Source organism: Strigops habroptila, chromosome 8 (genome assembly GCF_004027225.2).
Source record: "Strigops habroptila isolate Jane chromosome 8, bStrHab1.2.pri, whole genome shotgun sequence".
NCBI lineage: Eukaryota > Metazoa > Chordata > Aves > Psittaciformes > Psittacidae > Strigops > Strigops habroptila.
The window spans coordinates 18,204,612-18,222,310 of NC_044284.2; positions in this window are offsets into that span (position 1 = coordinate 18,204,612).

Consider the following 17,699-nt stretch of genomic DNA (forward strand, 5'->3'; position numbering starts at 1 on the left):
AACCACACAGCTCCTCAAAATAACAAAGCCTTCAGCTACACACAAAATCTGAACTAGAAAGGTACAAAAGATCCAAAGTATTTCCCTGAGGGCAACCACATTCATCCACACATATTGCTTTGCCGTAGCCCACAAAAATCCTGGCTTAAGTTTGTTTCTCTTTCAAGTGTATTGTCACATTCCAGCGTCTCAACTCTGTGAAAACTCCCCCTACAAACACACATAAGAGAACACAGAAATTTAGACTCTAGCCAAGGCAGAGCCCATGGTGTGAACGTGTGCTGCCTCCCAGTGTGTGCCCGTCAGTGCAGAGCAATGCCAGGGGTCTGATTTCCAACCTCAGAGAGCAGGCAAGGAGAAAGGAGTGAAGGGCACACACTGCCCTCTCTCACCATGGCTCAACAGGGAGCCTGGGGCACTGGTGCTTCAGCCCTGCCCCTCCTCAGCTCCAGGAGCAGCACTGAACGTCTTGTTCCTCGTCTGGAGCACAGAGTGGACTGCTGGACAGTTTTGTACATGAGCACTTAAATCACAGTTTCCAAGGCTAGTGTCTGCCCAGAAATGAAACTGGAAGCACAGGCATAACTAAGCTCATAAGCAACCACCACAACTCACATGATTAACGCATGCCAGGAGAGGTACAAAGCTGGGCTAATAATACACTCTGTCCCCATTGTGTGACACGCCAACTAGCACAGCACAAGATAAATGGGTATTTCCTCCAATAGGTGCCAGCAGAAATCATCTATCAGACAAGTCGAATCCATCCATTCTAGTTAAATGCCAAAACAGCCCTATTTGTGAGCTCCATCTCCTTACTGACAACAGTGAAAGAAAACAGCTCAGATATCGATGGCATAAGTTTCTTTTTTTGCTGCTGGTGGGTTAAGAAAGCATGTTCAAAACAGCAGTAAATAATCTGCCTAACAATTCAGAAGTATCTGCCTTGGTTTGTGCCTCTGTTACAGTATTACTCTCCCTTGAGATCTCTCAGTGACATGAAGACTCATATGAAAAGCAGCAGTGAAAAACACCACGTGGCAAACAGTCAGCTTATTTATCACACGGGCTGCTCTCTGGAGCCAAAAGTCTTAAATGCTTTGGGAGAAAACATTTGGGAAACAAGATCTTCAGCACTTTCTGTATTAGCCTGATAGGAGCACACACAGTATTACTCAGTAAGGACAAATTAAGAAATGCAGGGGCCTGCATTTGGGTATGTTGTAGGAAAGGTTGTGTTCATGACAAGTTGTCATCTGGATTGATTCTAACGCCTTGCAAGTCTCTGTTGAGGTCACGGAGTTAATCCACCACGACCAAACACAAAATATTTCTAGCTCAGATAGTTTACTGGTGATAGCAGAGACACAACGATGCTTGGGATGCTGTTGAACACAGAGTCATGTGTAGGCAGCAGCTTGTTCTCAGCAGTCAACAGCCCCAACCTCATCTCAAGCTACCACAACTGAGGGCAATAGTTACAGAAGCAAATTGCTGCTCCTGGAACACTGTGAGGGGGAGAGGTGAAACCCAGCGTGTTTCTTGCTCCAGGGGAATTCTTTATTACCAGCTAATTTCACAAGGAGAGGCCATTGCAATCTTAAATCCTGTCTCTATGCCTTAACCTCTGTTCCCATGTGAGGCTTTTTCCATGGCTGCAATTGAAAATCTCTGCTCTGCCACTGTTTTTAAGCAGCACACTGAAAACTAGAAAGCCATCCTTGTGGAAATATGCTGCACTAGACACCACTAAAACTAGGGGGCTGGGCTCATCTCCCTCAGCACTTGCTGTAGGCTGGAGTGCAATGGTCTTGCCAGGGTGCTTTCAAGAGATGGCGAAACAGGGCAGCTCAGCCCACCCAAGGGCGTGTTTAAAAGAGATGTAATGAATGACCCATCAGAATTGCTCTTCTTGCTCTGACTGTACATGGCTGGACTGACACTACATCCAATTTAAATAGAACTCATGCTGGATGAGGTGAACAACATCCAAAGTGATCACATTTGAAACACATATCAACCCAAGTGCTGGAACATACTAGTAACACTGTATGGAAAATTTCTGCACCATAGTATCTGCAAAAGGGTGACACCAGGTAAACCCAAACACACCCACCACACCCCACATTCCTGCTCACCAAGTCTTGCTGAATTTCAGGCACCTTTCAAAGAAGAAGATTTAAATTTTGCAGCCCATCAAACTCAGAGATTAATTCCATTTTGAATTAAAAGGAGCATTATCAGATTGAAATGGCCTTTAAAATTTCCTTGTTGGACTGGCAGAAGATTAGAGGTGGGGAACTTCCCTAACTACCGTTGCTACCAAACTCTGCTTTAAGGGACTCTGAGCAAGAGCAGTGTCAATACATGGACTCAGTCTTCAAACCTAGTGGAAGTTTTAGAAATACTTGAGGTCATATGGAGAAATATCAGCAGTAGCATTAACCACCATCACCCCAAACTATTTTTAACCACTTCTTACTCCATCTTTACTGTAATTGCATGATCCTTTCTTGCAAGAATTACATGTCATATTATGGAATATGAATGACATCTGATTAAGAGATCTCATTCAGTAACTAATGGTAAGATTAAGATGGTCCTTCATTTAACATTAATGATGAATAAATCAATACATCTAGTAGCTAAAGATATTAGTTTCTTCATATTCAATTATTGTCCACAAAGATGCCTCAGGAGGGCGGTGCTGGGAAAGGGTTAATCATCTTTCACAAGTTGCTAAGCAACAGGATTCTGCTGTTATGTCATGTTTTACCAGCCAGAGCTGTGTCAATGATGCAGCCTTTCTGCGTCTTACCCAGAGGGCTTTCTGAAAACTTTGCAAGAACAGCAAACCCCTAGGCTGCTCACAGACTTACGTTTAGATCCTGACAGCTATTAGTTTTCAAATTGCTTTGGTACATTTAATTTTCTGTTCCAAAACATACAAAGTATTTTAATATTAAGTGATGGAAGAGAGGACTAACTAAAATGCAGCTATAAAACTAAAACCAAACAAATAAGCCCTAATATTAAGTGATATTAAATGCCCACTAGTAAGTCTCTTCATGAGGTGTTTCAAATACAACCAATAAAAGCAAACTTAGAAGAGAGCAGAAAGTCAGAAGCCAGGTTCAGACTTCAGGGACAGTCCTTTTCTCCCCCTTAGAGAGGACGGAGAGCTGCAAGGATGGTACAGTCAACTCCAAGAGGCTGCACGGGAGGTACAACCCAAACCACACCAAGACTGCATCAATCATCAGGTGTTACTGAGGGCTGGTAACTCACAAATCAATCTCAGTTATTTGTGGTTATCTGACCGTAAATATCTCATAAACATCTTAATCAGGAGAGAAGGATGCATCCTATAATGAGCAAAGCCAAACAACAGGGATTTAAACATCCATAAGTTCTGGGGAAATACTTTTCCAAGCTTTGAAAATTAATTTTCAGGGACTTGCTTCTGCAAAGTCTTTGGGAACATTTAAACTTGCATGTGATTATCAAGATTGTTTTGGACAGAGCACATGTAAATTAAGCATATGCATCAATCCTTGCTCAGTTTCAGTCATTTAGTCTCAGCCAATCTCTATGAAACAACACAAAATCATTGCGTTGCCAGCAATTTTTAGCAAAAACTACTAATCAGATTTTATGGAGCTGTTTTTTTTCGTTTCCCCTAATTTTTTATCTGTCTCACATAATGGGTCTACTCATAGTAATAGTCTGCTCTGCATGTTTATTACATAGGAGATGTGTCAACTTACTCAGGTAAACAAAGGTGTGAGGCCAAGCTCCCGGTTGCTGCCACTGTAGCTGTGCAGTGGGTTAGACACAAGACCAGGAAGCAGCCAGCAGCTCTACAGTGGCTCCAACTGCCTTTTGGTCACTTTGAATGTTCACTAGAGCTTAACAAAATGAAAAAATAAAACCAACTATTCTGGACTAACAGTTGGGTTGGTGTATGCGGCCAAGAATACGGAGGGGGTCAACAGCTCTCACGCTAGGATGGCTTTTACTTGGGAGCAGAAAGGACATCTACATAAAGCAGGTCTACGAATAATGAGTTTGCCTTCTGGCAAGTTACTCTAAGAAGGTTGGGAGGTCTCTTTTGAAACTACTGGAGCTAAGTACAAGGTCAGCATGAAGGAATATTACATATTACATCACTACATAATTATTACCTTAGATAAGCAAATCACAAATAAAAGGATAAAAACATATGAATTTGGGGGGTTGGCTAGCCTGAATTTAATGAAAAATAGATGAGCTTCCATTAAGTCTGATAATGCTTATGCTGGTATTTGTTCCCTGGGATTTGTAAAGAGGTTTAATAAGTGAACAATCTTTATCAGAATACTGGGAATTACTGTGTTAATTAGTTTCCATCTCAGAAGAGAAAATCCTAAATTTCTTAAAACAGGATGACTTTAATATTGATAAAAATAAGAAAAAACAACAAAAGCAGCAACAACAAAAATACTACAAGCAAACCAAACCCCAAAAAACTTTTGAGTGAAAAAAAAAATCCTAAAAATAAACGTATGTTTCAGAAGATTCCATTTTGTAATGAACTGGGTTTGCTTGTAAAAGACCTTGGATCTCTTGCCATGTGTGGATTGCTTTATGTGAGGAGAGGCTGAGCGGGCTCAGTCCTAAGACCACATCAGCTTCTGGACTTACAGGTGGACCAGGGAGACTTGTGGGATGCGGTCAACATGAGCGCTAGAAATCTGACAGACAAGACAAACTTATGGGGAGCTGGAAGCACTTCTGGAAACAGAACCAGCAGATAAAAAAGAAGAATGCAAAGATATAGTCGGAAGGAAACCTGGGCAGGGAAGCTGACAGGCTGCCAAGCAGGCAGGGTGGAGGTGTTCCAAGTGGCTGATCGCCTCCCGCACAGATGCATGAGCACAAAGGCATGGAAACTATGGCTAGGCACAGCAGAGATACCTAGGGTCAAGGACCTTGCTTGACTGTACACTTGAACTTGGTACTTGACTTAGAAGACTGACAGTATTTAACACCCAGACCTGAGTTCTGGTCTGCTCTGAAGCAAGCCCAAGTGACAAAACAGAATTTCAGCTCTAGCTTATATGTGAACCCTGTAAAGTCCTTGTATTTGTGGTTCAGTCCTTTTCTAGTGATGACCTACTGGCCGAAGAAAACCTGTACATTTTTCAGCCAGGCTTTCAAATACACTTGGTATGTCTCTATTTCAACATAGTTCGTGGTGTTTTGGAGGGGGCGACAAACTCCCATGTCTTTAAGTGCCTCCTTCCACATCTAAAGGTAGATAAAATACCAAGTGCCCAGGAATCCATTCAGACTCTTTCAAAGAGTTTTTAGCAATAGGAATGGACAGTGAGTGACTCAGTGGCCAAGGAGAGGAAATGAGTCATGAAGCAGCATCTCTGTTAGTGAGCTGGAATGTCCTACACTGAGCCAGGGCCTCTGAATGCCAAAGTGATTGGATTATATTTCTGCTGTATTTTCTGAAAGGAGGTAATAAGATAAAGCTGGAGTGGGGAGCTCTGAATGCCACCCTTGGAAAGGCAGGACTCCCACATGCTGCCAGGACTACTCTTTAGCACAGGGGTAAGTAGCATGCATCAGTCACCCACTTTCTTGAAACTATAGAAAATAGAGCTGGAATGGGCCTTTCCCTCCTGCACAGTATTATTTTAAATAATTAATTAATATAATCTAAATTATTTCCTTGGGACCAGGAAAAGTATGCAAACCTGACAACAGCATGCATTTACTCAGTAACAGTTAGTCTTTCTGTGTCCAGTTAACCTACCTGTACTCTCTCTAGCCTCATGACCCATGCTTCACAGTCAATCTTGTGCCTTAGCATCCAGCTCAGATGTGGTTTAGCTCACATTTCCACAGAACCCAACAAAACCTTGCTCCACTGGGGGAGATGGCTCAGAATACATCAAGCTTTTCTTGTGCTGTTGCTTCCAGTCATCTTTCACTGAAAACCTTCCCCAGGAGGGACTGGGATAACCTGTCACCTGCCAACTTAGCTTAGTTTAAAGGATGACTCTTGAACATAAAGAAAACTGGTAAATAAAAGTGATTTTTTGTTTTTAAAACTGCTTATGTTTTCAGCAGTTCTAAATTCTCCTAACCCTGTAATTTGCTACTATACTTATAAATCCACATATAGCTGCATTTGATATTTATGTATAGTCAGGCTGCATTTAGCCAGGGAAATGCCACTACATGGAAGGAAGCCATCTGTTCCAAAACAATCAGGTTAACCTTGTTTTCCCGTAGGCTGGGATCTAAAAGAAAGACACATCTTTGTCTCTCTGAGGAGACAAAATGCCATGCTCTCGAAATGCAGAACAGCTTCACAGAGACACTCAGAATCCCTGCTGCAATGCACAGAAGGATGATGCTCATGACAGGAAGATCAGGCTGCCAGAGAAGGGGGTGCAACAGGTATTTTATCTCTATGAGCATCAACTCAAGCTGTGACTCATTCTGAGGATGCCTGCTACCCAGTTCTAAGAAGCGGGCAGTAGTGAGTAACTGCACTAAAGTCAGAACTACTTCTGCCTTTGGTACTGTGCATGTGAGAACAGCTTGTAGCTGATGCACTGGAGTCATCTGATGCGTTGGCTTACACTGGACATAGAGCCTTTTGTAAATCATGTGGTGTCAGATCAAGGATGGAAGCTGGAAGAGAAACTTATTCCTGACCTTAGAAGAAAACAAATCTATCCATCAGGTGTGGGAGAACAGGCATCTCTTTAAAACTTTAAACTTTATAAATTCAAATTTAGAAACTAATATTTTTCTTATAGAAGAATCAAAGAACAGAAATATCACAATCCAATCTTTGAGTGCTCTGTCAATAATTAATGATGACACATTTAATATAATAGGCTATGGCATTACAAGAATGCCCTTATGCTTTGCCATACAAGACAGAGACTGCAGCCCTCGAGACCCAGCAGGTTTCAGAAGTCTGGATGAGCTCTCCTGAGCACAAATCAAGAGGTCAGAAGCAAGGGAAGAAATCTAATGATATGACCAGCAACCAGTTGTGCTTTTCCTACCCCACAACTCTGTGATCGCTAATGAGCACCAAGGCAGGCGAGCAGACAGGCTTGTGCTCTGATGAGAGAGCCTGTGGGAGGGATACCCACCCTTTAATGTCACAGGGCTGATACTTATCCTGGAACACTGGCCTGAGATCACAATTTATATCAGTACCCACTGGACAGTATCTTGTTACTGTTGACCTGGGCTAGTGAACGGCTCCAGAGCCCATCATTCAATTGCAGATGGTTTTGGTCCCTTGTGTTAATCTTTCTCCAATTATTATTTTTCCAGACAAACTCACATTTTCTTGCTGTGTACAGAGAGCAAGAGATTAAATGGCTGGTTGAATCAGTTATTTAAAAAAACAACAAAACCAACAAAACAAACTATACTGGCTTTGCAATTAGGAGAAAAAAAATGTGCCTAGAGAATAGGGAAAACTTGTTTTTGAATCTGCCAGCCCTTCCCACAGAGAATAACTCCAGCTGCAGAAACATCAGAGCAAAGGCCATCAGCTGTCTTCATCCACATAGTGGGGACTCCAGGAGAGGGAGATCAGAGGCTCCCAGGTGATCAGGATTACATTCAGACTTAGGCTTTGGTGTCCCAGAAGATTTCTTGTTGCTGATTGCTTCTCAGTCTTTTTTAATACACCTCACATGGCCAATTTCTCTGGGTGGCTTTTAATAACCTCTTCAGGCTTTATTGCTTTCTTGCATTCACATCTTTCTGGAAATCCTTTTCTTTTTTTTAATATATTTGACTACACAACATGTCTGATTTCTCAGGGAACAATAACTCTTCAGTAGGATCTTTTTTAATGAGCAACTGAAAAAAAGCATTTTTTGTAGAGTCAACATTTGACATGAGGCCTCAGAAACAGTGTTCTTTTTAAAATGTTTTCCTCCTTTTGATTTGGATCATACTTTGTAAGTTCCTGCTTGATTTCCTCTATTTTTCATATTTCTCAACTTTTCAATTGCAACTTTGCTCTGAAAGATGACCTTCGTTATTATTGCATGCCATACAAAATATGCTCCGTCTGCGAACACCACAATTTGCTTTCCTGACACCTTTTCTGCTGCTAATATAAATAACCGCCCTAAAATGGTATTCAAACTGGGCTCTATCTATGTCCCAGACTCAGCAGCTCATGACACTGAATCTCACAATATCTGGAGTAATTAGTAAAGCTCGGTATACCTATAATGTCATCAATTTATCAGAATCACAGCTTTCAATAATTAAGTTTCTCCAAGCCTTAAAATTAACTTTTTTTGAACATAGGAATCTCCAAGGCTCAGAAGGCAGAAGTCAAACAAAAAGAGCTCCAGGAAGGAAGTACCACAGGACCAAAGTTATAAACCAGCCATCCTTGAGCATCCTTTGTCTTAGGCTGTGTTTCAACAGGGAAGAAAGACACTTGGTTCATGATCTCTGAGTGCTTGGGACAGGGTGTATGCAGAACCTCTCATTGTCAATATCTGTAAATTGAGCTCTTCTGATCACACCTTCCATGGGTTTGCAAAGTCAACACTACCCACTACAGCATGGCAATGATCTGAAAAGCTAGATAAAACCCATTCACCAACAATTTCTTCAGTGCTTATGTTCTGCAATATGAAATCCAAAATTTTCCCTCCCGTGTCCCCTGATAGATACCAGGTCACCCTGGTGAAAAGGGCACAGCATTACTGGTTTTCCCATACTGCTCTCATGCTTCAGTCCCGGTTTGTTCCCAGTCTCTCCATGGCTGGTCTCCTGTGCTGTGCGATGACCCAGGTACACACATCACCTCTCATTTACTTACAGACAGCACAGAAACCTTAAAAACCCCAAACTCACCACACTGACACATCAGCTATCCCGGTCCCAGCACCTACAGTTTCTTAGGTTCATCTCTGGTCCTCCTGAGAAAGAGCCAGTCCAGCCATCCCCTGAACTCCTCAGCAGAGACCTCCTGCTTTCTCCACCAATTTCAGTTCTGCAGAGAAGCCTTTCCAACATTCCTCTGGCCTTCATTTATTTCTAATTCTGCTGCTCATCAGAAGAGCTACAGGTCAGCTACTTAGTTAGCCCAGCACCCTCCCCACCCTTCTGGTTCTGGTTTCCCAGCTCGGGTCAGTCAGCCAACATGTTGCTGACATCCCAGATTTCAACCCATTCCAATGAAACCCCTGCTCCCCCCATAAGATTTCACATATCATCTCTGCTGGTCCTTCGCTGTGTCCTCTAAACATCTCAATAGCCACCCCACTCTCCTGCCCCACCAGGAGCCATGTACTTGCTCAGGGAGCGAGGCCAACTCTTCTGAAAGGGTCCAGACTGGCCATCACAACTGCAGACTGAGAAGCGGGCTCTGGAAACTGTCTCATTACAGTAATGGCAAATCATCAGCTATTGCATTTCTAGGACAACTCTCTCTTCCACAGTGGTACTATCTGGTTTCATCTACCAACATTTTTTCCATCTATCAAGAACAGTACAGCCCATTGAATAAGTGAATTTTATTGTGGTAAGAAGCTTTAGAATCTGGGGCTAATGTGTGTATGGAGAAGTTGATATGATCAGTTAAGCTTTTTTACTAATCAGTTAAAGAAGATAAATACACAGTAAATTGGCCACTAGTGCTAAAAGAAGAAAAACATATTCCGTTCTCAACAAATTATTTGAAAGTTTACTCTTTCAATGTCTGCAACTAATTAGGTTCTGCCCACACATCAGTAGGGTATCATAAATCCATGAAAACAATGCCCAAAGACAGAAAGGTTCTTCAGATTCAAATGTTTTCATAGCATGTTTTTTTCCTCATTATTCCTCTGTCAGCCAGAATAACAAGTCTCTACTCACATCATATAGGTAATTAAATGTTTGTCAGCAATCCCACTCCCCTAACGGTCCAGCACTCCAGCTGTGTAGATGAAGCTGAATCTAACATTTCGCCAAAGCCAAGTGGCATGCTTCTGTTCTAAGGCAGCTTCAACTGACCATGTAGGGGATGGGGTTGCTCTGGGAGTAAAACTGCCCATCTTATTCCTCCTCTGGGTAAAAAGCAGCAGCTCTTGTCTAGGACACTTAAACAACCTACAAGAGGAATCGTTGAGCAGTGAATAATTCACCATGTAGGAATTTTTCCAGTTTGGACCTTGTCTGAAATAACAGTCCTACTCATCCAAAGAAGAATTTAATCAACTCTCTGGTCATCACATATTGGCAACTGAAGTTTGAAGCTCATCACAACAAGGGTGAGTTGTTCACAACAAGATACCGATTCAGCACTAACTCAAAATGATGGAGTCATCCCCAGGAGGTGTTTATGAATAGGACAACCATCAGTGAACAACCCTGGGCAACTCTGCTTCTTTTAAGAATATATGACTGGAACAGGTTGCCCAAAGAAGTAAATGCTCCATCCCTGACAGTGTTCAAGGCCAGGTTGGACAGAGTCTTGGGCGACGTGATCTAGGGTGAGATGTCCCTGCCCATGGCAGAGGGGTTGGAACTAGATGATCTTAAGGTCCTTTCCAACCCAAACCATTCTATGATTCTATGACTTCAGGCTATGAGATATGCCAGATCTCCAGCCTTCCAGTAAAATCCATGTCTTTCCCTATCAAGGGCATTTGCTTCCCAAAGAACTCTCTTCTATAAAATATATCCAATGGTTGAAGTAGTTGCAGCAAGTGAGATGTAGCTGACGGTCAGAGCTATATTACATAAGCTTTGCATGAAACTGTTAAATCATGTATATGCTTGACTGACACCAATGACTATCCAAAAGCTATTTACAGTGGTATCAATAAATTGGTGAGATTATTGTCCTGCTCCCTACCTTCCCAATACCTGGATTCTAGCAGATCCAGGTAAATCAACTGCGTCTTCATAATGAAAACAGAAATTTAATTATTCACAAGCTTTCCCCTTGAGCCTTCTCTGGGCTTTTTGTGAATGATTAACAGAGCAGCTGCTCCAGACAGCACTCTCAATCCTCGCTTGCTGGCCTGTTAAAAGCAGTGACTCATCAGCACATGACGTCAAACCCTCCTCTCCTCTGAAATGGCAGGAAGGAGGTTTCATTAAAAAGATAAAAAAAGGTATCAACATAACAGCCTGAACTTCCTCCCCAACACACGGGGTTTGGTCAGGGGTCATCTCTGCCTCAAGAGTTACACTATGCACATCGCACTGACAGCTCCTTCGAAGGGTAAACTTTTCTGTTGAATACTGAAAACATAAAGCCATGTACCTCCTCAGGCAAGTTGGTTTATTAGCTACTGACTCAAAAATCAAACCAAACCCCCAGCATTAGGTCTTTTGGTAAGCCCTTCTTGTGCATCTCACAGGGGCGCTGCCCCACTTGGTGGAGCTCAGCCATGCTCAGAGTGAAGTGGGAGTACTTTCACAAGATGTTTACACAACCCAAATAGTTGTTAAGCAGTCCTTGAAATTGCCCAAACAATACTTCCCAGTAACACTAGATAAGGGTGCCCAAATAGACATGCAGAGAAGCAGCATCAAGTCCAGTGCTGCCAAACTCAAGACCCCTCCTGTGCCTCTGTGCCTTGCTAAGGATAAGCTGAAATATGCAGACATGAAAAAAGTAATATGTGAACACAGCCATGATTCCTATCTTTGTCAGAAAACTGGGCCCAGTGTCATGAAAGATAGAAGCAGAAGAAGTAATCTAGAAAGGGGCTGTTTCTCTGTGGTTAAAATTCAGATTTTTAATCCAGACGGCAAATCCTTCTGTCACATGAAGAACAGCATTTTACCCAGAAACTCTGCAAAGCAATGGAGAGAAGAACAAGCCACGCAATTTGAGATTCAGCTCTTACATGGGATTAATTACTAGCATCTGTGATGTTTTACTTTCCCTGCTAGCTTTAGGCTGCAAAGCCAAGCCTCAGCCTCCTCCGAGACCAGCTCCGGCAGCAGCGCATCCCAGGCTGCAGCCGCTCCTTCTTCAGCTGCAAAGGGCCACAGCAGGGGACAGGAGATATATTTAGCTCCATGTTCCCGGCTGCCTGGAGGGCAGCATCGCCTTCAGCCCGTGACTGACCTCCCCCAGCGCGGTGCTGGAAGCAGAAATACTGCTGTTAGCTCAGTCTCTTCACCAAAGGCAGTCAATTAGGGAGTAAAGTGGAGGTTTGGAAAGAGAGCATGGCAACGTGGGGCACATCCACACACACGGGCTTTGTGCCAGAGATGGAAAATGCTGCTTGCATACGGCCACACTCCCACCTGCACTGCTTCCCCTAGTACTTGGTCAAGGCCACAGATATGATATGAAAGCCCAAGGATGACTGAAATACTGACCAAGCATATGTAACAGAAAAGGCAGAGGAAAACCAGTGTAACACACAGGCCTCTGCCCAACATACTTTTCAACTAAAAACAGATTTTATAAATCAACATAATCTTGATGTCGTTTTGCAGAAATGCGTTTATTGTCTGACCTTTTGGCTCTTTCAGTATTCTCAGCCTTGACTCTGTTTGACTGCTTGTTTTTCACTGGGGTCCCTGTCTATCAGCAGGCTAAATCAGAAGTTGTTTTCTCATATATGCAGCAGAGGGATGGAAAGTTCCCAGCAAAAATGGCCCCTGGGTGTTCGAGTTAACCCTGGACAACAGAGCACTCTAAAATGGGAGTGAAAATAATCTTACTGCTTATCTTTCTAGAATCAATTAGCAATGCAGTACTAATAGACTTGAATTTCGCACATGAGATTATGCCTCATAATCTCAAGTTTAGACTCTAAATAACATTTCAGTTTGAAAAAGTGCCTAGCTGCCATCTTACCTAGTGGCAGTAATGCATTATGCAAAACATCACTGTATTGCAAAATTCATCCCAGCTAGATCAAGCGCTGTAATTACTTAAGAAGGAGAAATGAGGAATACAATACCAGAAATGCGGTCATTCCTCAAACAAGGCTTTCTAAAAGACTTTGCACTCTTGGCAGAAACAGACACAGAAAGAAGAAGAGAGAAAAAGGTTGCAGAAGTGCTGGCAGCAGGAGCTGAGGGATGAGCAAAACATGGCTCCTGGGCTCCACTGCTCCACCTTCCCTGGCAACACAGACCCTTCCATTCCCTCTGGGGAAAGTTGGTTAGAAGTGAATAGAGAGAGGAAGACATGGGAGATGAAGGGGAGTTTATGGAAGAGCAGACAGCAGGAAAAGAAAAGGAAGAAAAATAAGGTTAGAGAAAAGAGGGAAGTATTGTAAAAAAGTGGTAATGAGAGTATGGGGGGAACAGCCCACGCAGAAATAGAGAACAGAGAGAGCTAAAAGCTGAGGATAATAGTACTGAAACTATTCCTTCCCAAATAGCATGAAGAGTGCATCTGGAAAGACATCATTCTTATTCCTCCCTACTGTAAAAAATCTCTCTCTTCCTCAGGGCAGCTCTTTGCCCTGCTCCCGCAGGGATGCTGGAGGCAGGAGAGGCTGCCACCAGCTGGCACTGAGGATCTCTCTCACGCTCTTGGCGGCCATCCCTAAGAGATCTCCTGCTGCCCCGACCTGTGTAAAGGGGAAGCAGCATGCCAGAGCCCTGGAGGACCTCCCTCCTTCTCCTGGCCAGCATCACCTTGGAGTATAAAGGGAGCACTTTCACTCCTGTTTACTTGTGTCGTGCTACTACTGCTTGGCCTCACAGATACAGCCTTCTGCAACTGCAGGAAGTCATCATTAAAAACAAAAAAAATAGATAAAAATACTTTCAACAACCATCAGTATCTTCTTATAAGCAAATAAGGTCCATGTATCTCATTGAGGAACAGAAGGAAATCAGAGGCTCTCCTCCCTCTCTAAGCACCCCTTTGCTTTTCTGTTAGATTGTCCTTTTACTGGAGTAATCTGCAAATATTTAGGGTCTTAAATTTTTCCCATTCTTTAGGAAAGAACTGGATGGTCCAACGTGGTTATAATATCTGGGACAACTTTATTAGCACAGGATGCACAAGCTGCTCTGCTTGTTAGCGTGTGGCAGGACAAGTCAACCGACAGCAAACCATTGTGTGCCCCAGCCCGCTCCTCCTGGTGTCCCAGAGGATTTAATTTTCCATTTCTTCTGGAAGTCAACACAAAGGCTTGGGACACTGGGTGCTTATTTGCTGAATGGACTAACCCAACCACCATGCTGTTTCAGAGATCCACTGTCTACGTGTGCTCTAGGCCCTTCCCATGCAGTGAAATGCTAACCATTTAAAGTAAAAGCATTTTTAGTTAATACATTTTTTCAAGGCTGAGTCCTAGGTGGAGCACAGCCATGTTTTATTGAACTGGGTCTGAGTTCTAGCCCAGCCCTCACTGCCATCGCAAAAGCAAGTCAAACCTAAGGCTTTTGCACTTCCTAGCTTTCCCCAGCGGGTTGCTCTGTGGGACCTGCAGTGTAGAAGGGCAGCGCAGAGACAAACGACAAGAACAAGCGACTTCTGCCCTGGCCTGCCAGGCAGCAGCCCAACCTGCACTGTTTTGGGGTCAGAAAAGGCACAGTAATGTGAGCGCAGTACCTCTCCTTCCCCTCCGCAGCCATCAGGCAGAGCCCTGGCCCCTGGCCCCTGCCCCCAGGTACAGCTGTGCCCACTTAAGCACAGCTGAAGCACATCACTGACTGCCCCAGCCCTGCTGATCCAGCATGCCAGCAGAGAAGCCAGGCGAAGCTCAAGTCATCCCTTTTGTAATGCCTCCCTTCCCTGTTTGCCTTGGCTTCAAAACATGCCCAGTTTCATCCTTTAAGTTCCTCCCCCACCTCAAAGAGCCCTGTCTGACAGAGGCAAGACTTCGGAAAGCAAATTGCTGCTTTCCAGATGGAAAATGATGTGCAGGAACCTCCCACCACAGCCACCACCTGTCCAAACTTAAACAAACTTTATATCTCATTAATTTTATCCTAAAGCATGACTCCAGAGTTGCAACAGTGAAGAGAACTCCCCTTTTCTACATCTAAACAGAAACAGCTGTTTCCCCAGTGCTGAGCAAGCAAGGCAGGGGGAGCAATTTAAACCTCAAAAAACGCAGGTAGCCCTGTGAAAGCAGGCTGAGCTTTCTTAATGCTTGTAATAAATGACACCTCAAAGCACTTTCCAAATTCAGATCTCAGGCACAGTTGTTATCAGCAGTTACAGAGTGTAAGAAAATAGGAGAAAAAGAAAGGAATTGTGCTTCTGGTTTTCATCAATTTAGTTGCTAATTAAATTTTCTGATCAGATACCAATGATCCATAACAGAATATGGTTCACACAACAGAATCAAGGATAAACCACCCAACACCCCCTTACTGAAGGCACAGCACCTTGCACTTCATTGCTCCCTAAGCAATGTTAAACAGCAAAACAGAGAACCCCTTAAAAGACTGCTGCAAAGAAAAATGTAATAAAGGTATTTCTATATCTATGCTTGATATCACAAGTAGTACTGGGCTTGTGTCACAGTAAAGGAGCTGGCATTAGGAAGAGCTGAGAGTTCCATTTCAGGGCAGACTGTCTAAGAACATTTTGGGGTCTCCACCACAGGCTGATTTCAAGAAGTTAGAAAAACATCACTTGGATATAATTTACATGCAGCTGATCCTGCCTGGGACTGAAGGATGAACAAGATTTCTTGGGGTTCTAGTCTTTCCACTCTTAAGCCAGGCTTAAACATAAATGCAAGAGTATACATGATGACATAACATTTTTGACATACTAATTATTTTCATCATCATTCAGACAGAACTGTCATGTTAAATGTTGTGGTTTCCTCATATTAACCCAGCCAAAATGAATCAATGTTTTATTACCATATTTAAAAATAATTTATGATATTTCCTGCCCTCTGCAGTACCTTTTTTTTGCCAGAACATTCTTATCATTGCCAACATAATGCTGTGTCAGTCCTTGCCAAACAAGAACTGATTACCCAAGCCAGTTTTATCTCTGAGAACAAGGACCTTTTACTGACAACAGACACCAGAAAAAACCCTCATTCGCCCCAAATGCAGCTGTCAGCTTCCAAACCCAGCCAGTTCTTTGTTCTTTTCCCCAGAATATTCCCTTCTTGCCACATTGTCACATTGTTCTTTCAGCTTCTTTCGGAGGTGTTACCCAGCATAATACTCACCTAGGACCATGTCCCAACCCCTCTCGAGAAATAAAATAGAACATATTCTTTCACCTGAAACTTCCGTGAAGATACTCCTCTGTGATGTGTCATTGTTGGCTTGGCTCAGCTAAGGCTGACTCCTCACTGTTAGCTTCCAGAAGGACCCTGAATCGTGATCTCCACACAGCAGGGAGACTTACACAGCTGCTGGCAATTTATTCACGAAAGATCCTGGTCCAGAGAACAGCTGAGATCCACAGCAAGTGAATGTAATGAATTTGTCACCCTGTGCCACTAGGGATTCTACATTCAGCATTGTTTTTTACAACAGACACAGAAAAGCTCACCTTTGCAGGAAAAAACCCATCAGCACTCTATTCTCCATTGCAGAATCTGTTGTGTAATGATACATGTTGGGTTTGGGGCAGGAAGCTTCGAAAGAGAGGAATTCTCAGTGGGAATTTTAAAAGGAGATGACAGAAGGGTAAACTTTTAAGATACCTTCTCTATGTTCCCCAACCAAGTTTCCTTTCAGCTTAGGAAAGCAGCTTTCTTACCACACTGAAAAACAGGGGTAATTGGATTTTTCCATATGGATATATACACAGAAACATTCCCTACCTCATATATGTGGACTGTCTTTAAAACATACAACTGCAACCAAAGGCAAAAATCCTCAGCTAAACTGCTAACTATTCCCCAGCTTACTGGGGCACTTCAGACCAGCCACAAGTTTGGTTTCAGTGTGTCCTTTCCACAAAATTCAGACAAATTTTGTAGTGTACTGGGAAAGTGGAATGCAAATAAGACGCTATTTACTTCTAGATGGCCAAAGGATTAGCTTTGAACTATTTTATAACATTCTTTGTATGAAAACATGTGGTAACAAGAGCTGTAAAATAAGTAAATAAAAAGACAAGGTTAAGTGGACTAGACAACAGAACTTGAAATAACTGCAATTTATGATAATGTATATTACTGGTCTTCCTTAGGGTTCACTGAACAATAATCTAAAGAATAGCTTTTCCTTTCCCTTAGCCTGGGTCTCATTAGTCATGTTGCAAGGCTACAGGTTTCCATGACAGCAAACATTAAGTCTCTTGCAGCAGTTATTTCTGCCGTAAGCACTAAGCTTTCACTACTGTACTTCAACCTAGATCCGCTCTCTTCATGAAAAGAAATCCCTGAAAAATCCTAATAGACATTTAAATCAACAGCTATATTTTATCTGTACTATGATCTTGCTAAGGAATACGCACGCTATTGCATTCAGTGGGAATGTCGTCAAATCCCCCAGAAGGATGCTTTTACCTGGTCTGAGCTCACAAGTTCTTGGCAGCCATCTAAAACAAAAATACAATGATGTAAGATGATGATGCAGACTCCACGCTCATGGAGGCATCAAATAAAGTTAATGAAAATCTCACCATAACGCTTAACTGCAGAACTGAGACCTTTAGGTTTAGTCATTTTATGCAGGTTGAGAGCAACGTCCCCCTCACAGAGGAGCTGTGCTAACAGAAATGTTTTCCAGCACATTTTCAGTGCAGT